The following is a 12,425-nucleotide window of genomic DNA, read 5'->3' on the forward strand; positions in this document are numbered from 1 at the left end:
CAGTTTCAGCGTGTTCAACCACTGCTCAGCTACGGGCACTCATTTTGCACCTGTTAAACCATTGCTCAGCTACGGGCACTCATTTTGCACCTGTTAAACCATTGCTCAGCTACGAGCAGATGCACTCACCTTGTTAAACTGTAGCTCAGCTATAGGCACATCTCGCATTTTTTTTGTTTTGTTATCTCACATTTCTTCAAAATAAAGGGACTATTTCATTACATTTTACATAAAATATGATTTTACATGTGTACATATTTGTCAGGGACTTGTTTCGTGCTTATTTTACTAAAAATAAAAATTGATGATGTCAGGGCTCGAACCATGGATGCCTGCTCTTCAGCTGACATCTCTACCGCTACGCTATTGCTTCTTGGCTTACTTCGCATATTTAGTTGTTATATGCTTTTCCACTGACTGCTAACTGTAGCTAAGCTATGGGCACGCCCGCGCAAACGAGTGCACTCACGGGCAAACATCTTTACGATTTAAAAAAAATATATAGCATGTTCATTTATATATTTTATGTTCATAGTCTGTGGGGGCATGTGTTGTGTTTATTCACATTTCCATGGCCTCTGTCGTGGGTGTTTACTTTGGGCAATTTTACTCTTCTGGGTGCGTGTGCGCTTGCAGGGCTCGACCTACGGACACGCCCCCTACTGTCTTCCATGGACCGTGTTAGCCTTAGGTGTGATTCAGCATGCTCTCATGAATATGTAGAGCATGCTGACATCACTCCGTTTAACTGCAGCCTCCGTGTTAGAGTTATAACTCTTACACGGAGGCTTCGTGAATCCTGCCCTATGTGAGTTGACATGCCAAAATGTAAACTGGTCCTGGGTGGAACAACACCAAATAGCATTTGACATTCTGAAACAGAAAATTGCCAGTCCTCCCACACTGAGATATTATGATGTTCACAAACCAGTGACTCTTTCATGCTGTGCTTCTAAGTATGGTCTTGGTGCAGCCTGTCTTCAGGAAGACATATCAGTAGCCTATGCATCCAGAACTTTAACCCAAACTGAGATGCAGTATGCGCAAATTGAAAAAGAGTTTTTGGCAGTAGTGTTCACATGTTCAAAGTTCAGTGATTATATTTATGGCAAACCTATTCAAATAGAGAGTGATCACCAACATCTAGTGACAGTTCTAAAAAAGCCAATACATTTAGCCCCAGCATGCTTGCAATGCATGATGTTAAAATAGCAAAAGTCCAATTTCAATCTTGTTTATATAAGAGGCAAATATTTATACTTTGCAGAGGCTTTGTCAAGAGCACCCAAACAACAGAACAGCATGACAATGAGAAAGCAGACCCTGAAGTCATGGAATTCAGACATTTTTCCTCATCACGTCTTCATGAACTCAGAAATCATACAGCTCAGTCTAAGAACCTGTTCTCCAGAAGCTGAAACATTATCAGTCAAGAAAGGCCAGTGCAACAAAGCAGTCTACCACGTAACATACAGACGTATTTTCCTTACCGAGATGAACTCATGATGGAAGACAGAATCATCATGAAAGGTCCTAAAGTGGTAATTCCTAAAGCATTACAATAGGAATATACCAAAAGTTTGCATTGTGGTCACCCAGGTACCAATTCTACCAAAAGAAGGGCTACAGGCATAGTATTTTTGCCTTCTATGTCAAAAGATATAGAGAAGGAAACTCTAGTATGTTCTATTTGCAATAGTACTAAACAGCACCAACAAAAAGAACCACTTCAGCTAAACCAGACTCCTGAATTACCATGGTCGATAGTTGCTACTGATATTTTTGAATGAATGATCAACATTATTTAGTGTTAGTAGACTCTTACTCAAACTGGTTTGAAATTGACCTTGTTCCTAACGTAACATCCAGCACTGTCATTCTTAAATCGAAGGGACATTTTTCTGTCCATGGTAGGCCACACAAAGTTATTTCTGACAATGGTACATATTTTACAAGTCAGCAATTTAAGAAATTTGCTGAGTCTTGGAACTTTGTCCATGTTACTTGTAGTCTTAATTATCTAAAGTCCAATGGATTAGCTGAGCATGCAGTTCAGAGTGCAAAACATTTGCTGGAGAAATCCAAGAGAGATGGTACTGTTTTTCCTAACCTACTTAATCTCAGAAACATTCCTTGAGATAACTTACTTGGTTCACCTGCTCAGAGATTAATGTCTAGGCAGACAAGAACAACCTTGCCTATCAGTAAACAACAATTGATTCCAAATGCTAAAAACAACAGAGTAGTCAAGGCTTAACTTTTGAAAAAGCATCAGTCACAAAAGTTGCACTATGATAAATCTAGCAAACGTCTTAGATCGTTAAGACAAAGAGAGATCATAAGGATGCAAACATCTAAAGAATATGACTGAGTGGGAATTATTAAAAAAATTTGTTAAGAGCTGAGCTCTTATATGGTACAATCGGAAGGAATGGATTTCAGAAGGAACCAAAGACATATACTTCCAATGTCTGAACCGGTGACACAGCAGATTGCCTGTGCCAAAGACTATTTCTCAGATCGGCCTTACACTAGTTCCACTTTAAGAGGACAATGTACTTTCTCCAAATAATTCTGATGTAATCTCCGACATTCCTGTTGAGAAGAATTCCCCAAAGCTAAGTTGCTCTTGTTCTCTTGTCTCCTTGTTGTTAAGCCTAGTTAAAGTTTTTATGTGACCAGATTGGGTAGAATTTCTAGACACAACCCAAAATACACAACAACTTGGACTTGAGTTCTGATTTGTTGTTATATGTTGATGTGATATCTAGCTTGTTAAAATATCTTATTCTCCTGTTGTATGTCGAACAAATCAAAGAGGGAGGATGTAGATCATTGAGTGTATTGTTCCTATTCAGCCACTGTAGCTAGATAGCATGTGCATACAAATACTGAGCACGTGCAAGTACAGTGCCATTTTGTACAGTCAGCCAGAGTGAATGCAGTCATGAGTGAAGATGCACATGTCAGTGTGTTTGAAGTAATGAGTAAATCAGTTAGCTTAAATACTTGTTCTTATTACAGTTCCTGACATGTTTGTGTACAAAAAATATCTTGAATCCATACACTGCTTCATTATCTTTTTTGAGTGCATGAGACAAGTGGCAATTTTATTGGCCAGAGGGCTCATTAGCTAGTTCTTCTGTTTTTATCTGTGCTGCTACAAATTTTGCACATTTGCATGGGTTAGCAGTGTCCTGTATAGTAACAAATATCTCAAAAGCAAATTTTCCATGTAGAACAGTCCATAAAACTGTACCCTGTAAAGCAGCAATATACAAGAAATACCATGCACTCTGGCAAGCTTAGAGCAGTTAGCTGGGTGTCAAGTGGTAACACCTACACATTTAATAGAATTCAGTATTGTGTAAACATGCAAACCCAATAAAGCACCCTTATTAGTTTACACCAACAAAGCACCCTTAATAGCCTTCTAACCCCAGTACGCTACCTCCTTGTAGCTCACCAATCAAAGGACTGGACAGTATGGAAGTTCAACTTCCTAACCTTTCTATAGCCAGATGTGAATATGGGCATCTTGAGACAATGTAGCAGTTGTCTCATGTTTGCCAACAACCACTTACTCCTTAAAGAAGCAGACATGGTATGCAAAAGGTGCACTAACACAATGATGCTGGAGGCAAAACTCTGATATTCAAGCATGCGTCATGTTGGCAAAACCACACAAATAATACTCACCTCATATAGCACACACATAGACTAACATATGCTGAGGCACTAAAGCAATCTTCCTAAATGACAAAGCTTACCTAGACCACCCATTGTCAAAGCAATGACTGAGCAAGCCCAAAGGTGCTAAGAAAAAAACAACACCTAACACTAGACATACTGTCCCTCTCAGTGGAGCCACAAACACTAAATCTCTAAGGCAAGCAAACACACTTCCAAAAGCTCTCGTGATAGTGATGCCATTGTAACATATACCGATGCCTTTCTAACTAGGTTGAACAAGGAGAAGATGGCTGCCGGTTACTTATCTGGAGCCAGGATTCACCAAATCATGCACACACCCAAGTCATTACACTGCAGCTACCATTATGATTCTATCATAGTCCATGCAGGTTTAAATGACCTGAGATGCTTACAGACTGTTCCTCCATCTATCAGAAGAATACATTGCAGAATTGCAAGATTCAGGAACAGCTTCTTCCCTAATGTCATCAGGCTGCTGAACTCTAGTAGCAACTATGCTCCATGATGGCCATCTGGGTCAGTAGAATCTATAGAAGCTTGTCTCAGATTGTGCATTAACCTGGTTACCAGTCTCATCTAATACTTAGTACAATATTCACCATGACTGTTAATGTATGGGCCATCTAGGACAGTAGCAATGCAGTAAAATATCTCTTCTTTCAGAGAAATACATGTTGGAAATTCATAAATTAACCATAGTGCAATACTCTAAGGTCCATAGTGCAATACTCTAATGTTCACAGTGTAATACTCAAATGTCTCTTTCTGTGCAAGTATCAATGCAATGTCTTAACCAAATAAATGTGCAATACTAAAGTCTCATGCAAGTAAGTGTTCACTACGGAAAGTGTTAAAATGTGTTTCTAATTATGTGCAGTATTAGTCTGTCTACCTGCATATCTGTGATGTAATAGCTAGGTGTTATACAGGTAAATATCTGTGAAAATAGTCTGTATGTTGTCTGCACATTGAGTCTGGAGACACAGAATTTTGTTCAGTTTTTGCACTTGTGTGATTTCTGAATGACAATAAAGTTTACTTTGACTTTGACTTTTTGAGTTTGATGTACTTCCCTAGACCATATGAAGGGAAATATTATGGAGCTTTGAGAGTATGTGTCTCAGGCAGCTATAAGCCTAGCAGTGAGCAACATGTTACCATTACCGAGTATGATGCCACAATATGAGCAAAAACTAATTGACTTCAACAATTGGCTGTCTTTCTGGTGTCATTCTAAGGGGATTCAATATTTGTCAGCTTGGGAGAACATGGTTAACAGACCACATTGCTTTTCCAAGGATGGTGTCCACCTTTCCCCTCTAGGTTTTCAAAACTGGCTAAAACTTTATCCATTCCCGCAGTGCTTTTTTTTATGAAAAGCCAAATTGACAAACGTGTGTCCAAGGTAGTAAGAAAATCCTTCTGTGTTGCTCAACTTATAAGCAAAGACATGACATCTAGATGAGAGAGGTAATCATACCTCTATACTTGGCCCTTATCAGACCCATCATAGAGTATAATGCCCCCTTTAGTATATACCTGACCAGAAACATACAGCAACTGGAATATCCACAAAGGTTCCTTAAAAAAGAATACAGGGAGTAAACACAAGGGGCAGGATTCACGATAGCTTGCATGGAGTGTAAGAGATGTGCAACACTCCATGCAAGCCTCGCGATCCAGGAACAGCCCTAAGCTCCGTGTAAGAGACCAGCTAAAACGTCTCTTACACGGACTGGGCGTGGACATGCTAAATACCTCACTTGCATCTGACAGGTATGCAAATGAGGTATATTAGCGATCCACGAAGCAGAAACCAGTCTGTGTAAGAGACGTTTTAGCTGCAGAAATGTACTCAGTTGACAACTGAGTACGTTTCTGCAAATTCTACAACGGAGCCATGTCAGCCCCAAAAAAAGGTTGCATATGACTCAGGCAGCATGCCAATGGCCAAATATGTGGCCATTGGCAATATAACCCGATGCCAAAATAATACAATTATAATTTTTTTACCCAGCGCAGCCCCGCGCAAATGGGCTGCGCTGTATATAAACATAAAAAAGAAGGTTATAAACCCACAAATGTAGGTTTCATGCAATACATGGAATGACAATGCAGGGACCAGCAGACCAAAAACAACATGGCCACCGTGTAGTGGTTGCTAAGGGGGGAAGCTGAGTCTAAGACATGTAACTAAGCATTAGTAGGCAATCTCATGTAAATGAGGGTACGGATACTGAATCTCATAGTCACATAGCAAATGAGCACAGTCTGAGTAGTGTAAGAGATACATAAGGGGGAGGAATAGAGTAGGAGATAGGTGACATCACAGGGGGGAATGGTAGAAAGAAATGCAGTTCATTGGAGGCCAGTGTAACATGACAGATGACAGGCACAGATCATGGAAAGAGGTGTGCAACTAGATAAGTCATGGAAAGTCAAAAGATGGAAGGTGTACACTGTTACTTACACCAAAGTTTCCTGCTGAGCGTGCATGCACACGTGTGCACGCCATGAAGCGCGAGTAGGACAGTGTGCGCGCTTGTAAGGCAGTCTGAGCATGTGGGAGCGTGTTGGGAGATGTTTAACACTGTTTGCATGGGTGTGCACGCGTGTAGGGCAGGCTGAGTATGTTGCAGGCTGTTAGCAGACGTGTAACAGTGTTTGCGCGGGTGTACGCGCGTTTTAACCTGAATAAGTGGATTCTGAACCGTGTAAGCACGTGTGTGCGCATGTAAGCCACTGTGAGCATGTTTCTGATGGCATGCACGTTGCTCCCCCCGAGGAAACAGACAGGAAAAAGGAAGCAACAGAATTAATAGGAAGCTAGCAGGGATAACTGCTGAAGCTAGCAGGTGAAAACAATTAGAAGCAGGCAATTACACAGGCAGAATAGTAGCCCAGCCCAGCACTTAAAACTCTGCAAACAGTAGTGCAGGATGTTTCCCTTAAGAGCACTGCAAGACAGGAGTAAGCTAATAGAAGTGAAAACTGAAAAAGCTGAACTCAGAGCAGAAATGTTAGGGGCTGCCATAGCTGTCATAATGAGACATAGACGACTTGCTGAGGGTGGTGACAATGCAGATGGTGCCAGACAACCCACAGTGAGGAGACGGAGAAGAGTGTACAGGCCCAGGGTCACCTACCACGGGTTACATGAGCTGGAGATAGTAGAGCGCTATAGAGTGGACAGAGAGCTCCTGCAGTAAATTGTTGAGCTGTGCAGGCCACACCTCACACACAGAACCAACAGAGGGGAACCCATCCCATTGGAAACCAAGGTATGTGTTGGCCTAAGAATACTAGCAACAGGTACCTTCCAGAGGCCAACTGGCGATATGATGGGGATATCACAGGCATCAGCCTCCAGGGTACTGCACCAGTTCCTGGATGCCATGTCAGCACATGTTGGTGATCATGTATATTTCCCCAATGCCCGTGAGGTATTGGCCAGCAATATGCATCTCTTCCAGCAAATAGTGGAATACCCTGAGGTACTGGGTGCAATAGACTGCACGCACATACGCATCAAAGCACCAGCCGGTGAGCGGGGTAGGGCCTACATTAACCGCAAGGGCTTCCCCTCCATCAACTGCCAGGTTGTGTGTGATGCCCAGGGCATAATTATGTGTGTGCTGGCTGCCCTGGGTGTTACCACGATTCCCACATCTGGCATTTGACGCAGCTGTACCAGAAATTTGCCAATGGGGACATCCCACATGGACACCTAGTGGGGGATGCAGGTTATGCACTGGAGCCGTGGCTGATGACACCCATCAGAAATGCACATACACCTGAACAGGAACACCATAATGAGGCACACGCACAAACACGTAATGTAATAGAGCGTGTGTTTGGGCTGCTCAAGTCACGGTTCCGGTGTCTGGACACATCTGGTGGAGCCTTGCAGTACACACCAACTACATGTACCCAAATTGTCATGGTATGTGCTATGCTACATAATATGATCTTGCGAAAACAGCTGCAGCAGTACCAGCATAGGGCTGGGCCAAACAGCCCCCCACCATTGCCAAGGCCATCACAGGCAGAGCGTGACTTGGAGGAGGAACAACCTGAGCCTGCCCCAGTAGGCAGAAGGAGGTGTGCCCAGTATGCCCTGGCCTTGGCAAAGTGGCAACGCATAGCACATACACTGGCTCAGTAGGAACCCTGAGAATGATACCCCCTCTGACTCACTCAAATAATAACATGGATGCCTAAAATGACATGACCTGCTCACAAACATGTACAGGGAAGTGTAATATGCACATCCGACAGAGGCAGCCCTGCAGCACCACCTGAGGCATGAATGCTATGTGTTAAGTAATGTAACACCATGTACTATATGCACACCTGAGCACCCTGACTAACATCCACCCTCACCAAGCATGAAGCCACAAAATGATGATGGGATGATCAAGTGCAATAACTGGCTGAAGTAATGCAGTTAGTCAAAGGGGAGCCAATGTGTTTCAGGCTAGGAAGACATGCGGAGCTTGACATGATGCACCACCTGCTAGGGGTGGTGTGCACCTATCATGCCATGCCCCATGGATACCGGCAAAGGCTGTCAGTACCCACAGCATGCCCTGAATAGGTAAGTCTCAAAACACAAACCCACCTTCATAGGTTCTACAAGGGATAGGAACCTAGATGCAATGCTACCCAATGACAGATGTATAAACAGCAAGATGTGTGCAGTGTAAACGCACACAGTATGGAGAATGTAGATACCAGTCCAGCCACAACAAGTAGAATCTGTGAATCCAGAGGCAAAGTGACACCAGTACCAAGTACACAGACAACCACAACACCCCCCAATAAATACAAATATATGTGATAGATGCAACCATGTATCCAAACCAGAGGTTGAGCTCCACCAACTCAGTACTTTCAAAACTAGTCAGGAGGCGAAGGTAACCACATACACCACAAACCCAGCCCCACATAGACCTACCACAACTGTAAACCAAACACATAAACACAGACAAATATTCCTGGAGGCCTTAATTACAAACACACCACACCAACAGAAGCCTCCAAAGTAGATTGCAAGCAACCACAACTTTCAAACATAGCACATGCAATGAATAGTACGCAAAGCTGGTGTGCCAGTCACAAGCCAGAAGGAGAAACAACATGCCTGATACAGTCGTAATAGGTGTCTGTGTAGGCAGACACACTGCTGTCCCACTCACCAGACTGAACAATGGAAAGGGTAGAGTAAGCTGCTTGTAGGCTGCCACAAAATGCCACATAACACAAGTACGCAGGTCACCCCAAAGCAAGCAGAAATATGATGCACTCAATGTCCATGCTGGTGTGAATTACCTGAGATGTACCTCCCTGGTCAACATCAAAAGAGACATGGATGGTCCCTCTAAGTATGTACCCCAGGGCGGGGTGACACTGGCTGTGTGCAGCATCCAACCCTCACCAAGAATGATGCCACAGTACAAACACAGAATGCTCATGTTTAACAGCTGGCACAGTTACAGCTGTCAGTCCAAGAGGGTCTAATGTGTGTCTGCTTGAGATGTCAAGCATGACAAGCCATGCTGCTGTTCCAGGGATGGCTTTCAGCTGTTACCCGTGTGTCTGGATACTGGATAAGGCCTTTGCCTCCATAGAGCTGTATGTAGGCAAGGCCAAAAGACTACCCACCACCCTAGAAAACATAAGTGGTAGGAAACATAAGGGTAATGCTGACCAATGCCAGATGTGTAAACTGCAATATGCATGCCCCTGAGGCACTTCCCATTATGGAGAACATTGATGTCTGTGCAGTGACAGAAGCCTGCTGCAAGCCTAGTGATAGCACACCAGCACTACTAGGTTATTCCACATATCATGTGTTATGGCCCCAACACCTGCACCAAAACATCAAAGGAGGGAGTATCCATATGCAGCACAGACACCCATATTGCCAGGTAACTGACAATGCACAAAGCAGCGGACACCACCCATGTGCACATAACTGTAGTCAAAACTGCTGTACAGTCTGTAGCATGCGACAGACCACACTCTCACACACAAGAACTCCACCCAGACATCCGAAGACACTGGACAGTATGAATGTCCCACCAAATACCAGACAAGGTACACACAAATTACCACATAGGTGTCAAACCATTATGTATGCAAGGAGTAATCAGGGACCTAGGGACACAGGTCGACATTAATCTGTCATGTGACACCCAGAATGCCAATGTGGCTATGAAGACTGTCGATACTGGACACCGTATCATGAAAGTATTCATATCAACATCAACAGAGGTCACTGTGCTGCTGTACTGTTCCCTTATCAGACCCCTAATCTAGTACAATGACTCATATGGGATGTACCGGACGTGACACCTGCAGCGGTTCGGAAGACCTCATAGTTACCCCACCAACAGGATAAAGGGTGTGAAATATATGTCATATGCTGTCTGGCTGTAGACACCCCAACTGACTGCAGTCACACACTGCCTACACAGAGGCATTGTATGTCTGTTGTACAAGGCCATGTCCAACACAGGAGTAATGGACACGCTACACCACAGGAAATTAAAGCCATTGGAGCTGTGAGAGTCACAGATGTCAGCCTCAACACATAATGAAATAAGATGTGCTGGAGGGACAGATACATAACCCATAGGCTCCCCACACCCAGAAACAGGATCCCAATCCATGGTAGGCAGAGCCCCTCACTGACACCCCTCAACAGGAATATTGCCAAGTGGATGGATGACCGTACATGTATACTGGGGGTCCTCACTGTGTCACGACCAGACAGAGGCACAGTGAAGAACCTCATAAATGGCCATAACTGAACATAGCAAGGGGTGGCGAAAGACACACACACTCTGGCTAGGCTTACTAATGGCCTAGGGTGTCTAGTCTAGTATGAACCCATGAACCTATGAATATACAAAACGTACAGGACACTAAGGATAATCACAAGGCTTACCCAGCTGATGGTAGGAACCATGTTGGGCATCCACAGATATGCTCCGAATCACACAGATATTACAAACAACATATCAAACACACACACATATTGCTAACATACAACCTGTCAGGTGTAGTGCAAACCCCCCCCCCCGAGTGCAAAATACCTATCCCAGCAGACTGATGGTCCCCTGACATTGCAGATGCTGAGGTAACAGCCATCATCTGCAAAACAGAACACACAGCAGCAAAGGTATGTGATGGTGTCCAGTGCTGAGGCCAACATGGACTCCAAGAATAATGGAATGCCAAATCACACTACTGTCCAATGTCAGCCTTACCACAGGATATGTACCCAAAGAGCAGTGTACAACAACAGTGGTCCATCACAACAAAGGTGTTGCCTGAATGGATACTCCAAACTACCACCCCAGGATCCTGACAAGCTTGTTCTGCACAGCTATGGAAAGGATCAGTATGTACCGCAGACAGAAGGCTATTGTGGACCTACTGATACTGGACCCTACACAGTGTGGCTGTTGTAACTGCAGAACCTGCCCCTAAACATGTCTGACCCATTTGAAGCAGTCATTAAGGTCATTGATGAGGGCAATGTGGTCCACACAGCGTAGCTGGACCGTGCACATGCTTCTAGACAATACCGTACAAGTTCAGTATGGATATGTTCACCAGCTTAAATATACACCCCTATGTCAGTAGAGGGGTTGCAAACCAGACCAAGGACAGAACTGACATGGTCAGACATGCCGCATCCATGTCAGACTACAAAGCGGATATGAGTGGCATCCCACAAGGCCTGGTCTTGGCCCCCCCCACCCCCGTTCTGTATATATGTCCCATAGGTATAGGCCAACATGGAAGGGCTGTGACTGAGCATGTATGCAGAGGAGTACAAACAGCCCACCATATCCGACACCCAGCTGACACAAGCAACCCACAAAAGGGCCACCTACAAACAGACAACGGTAGCCATAGCCATGTCAGCAGGCTAATTGCAGAACTGTGTATAGACAACCACCGTGGATATACAGTAAGTGCCCACAAATTACCACACAGGTGTTAACCCATGAGGTACCTAACATGTAATGTGAGACCTGGGTACAAAAGGTGATAAATATCCTGCACTGGACAAACAGGTGGTGTAGTGTTCGCAGAAACATGTACCATATACCCACCCAAACATGAAGGTTGGCAGATGTAGATAAGGGGAACTCACTGTGGCTCTGCAGCCATCCTCCATCAGCGTCACAACTGACTACAATAGCCCCTGTGGGATATACCGCAGCAGACACCTCCATCAACTGTAAAGTCCACAACAGTACCCCACCAGGGGTAGCAAAGAGCATGAACAGATGCCATGTGTTGCCTGAGTAAACAAACTGCAGCCCCACACACCGCCATCCTTCCCAGCTACAGGAAAGCTGTGCCTGATGTATGAAGCCATGTCCAACCTGGAATGAATGAACATGTTGCACCTTGTACAATCTGAATGGCAGTGAGCTATGCACATGAGAGACCTGAACCCCAGCACTGACATACATAGGACAAGCTGTACAGAATGATCCATAACACAGAAGGCACCCTCACACTTCAGTAAACTCCTGGTACAGGTCAGCCAGAGAGCCACATATCGACACCCCTCAAGAGGCATCCTGATGAGTGTATGGGAGATCGTAAGCTAACCCTGGGTATCACTGTTATGTCAGAGGTAGACGGAGGCACAGTATACTAACCATGACATATGTCATGGTAAACTC

The sequence above is a fragment of the Protopterus annectens genome, chromosome 1.part1 (assembly GCF_019279795.1).
Source record: "Protopterus annectens isolate FY-2018-M chromosome 1.part1, PAN1.0, whole genome shotgun sequence".
Lineage (NCBI taxonomy): Eukaryota > Metazoa > Chordata > Ceratodontiformes > Protopteridae > Protopterus > Protopterus annectens.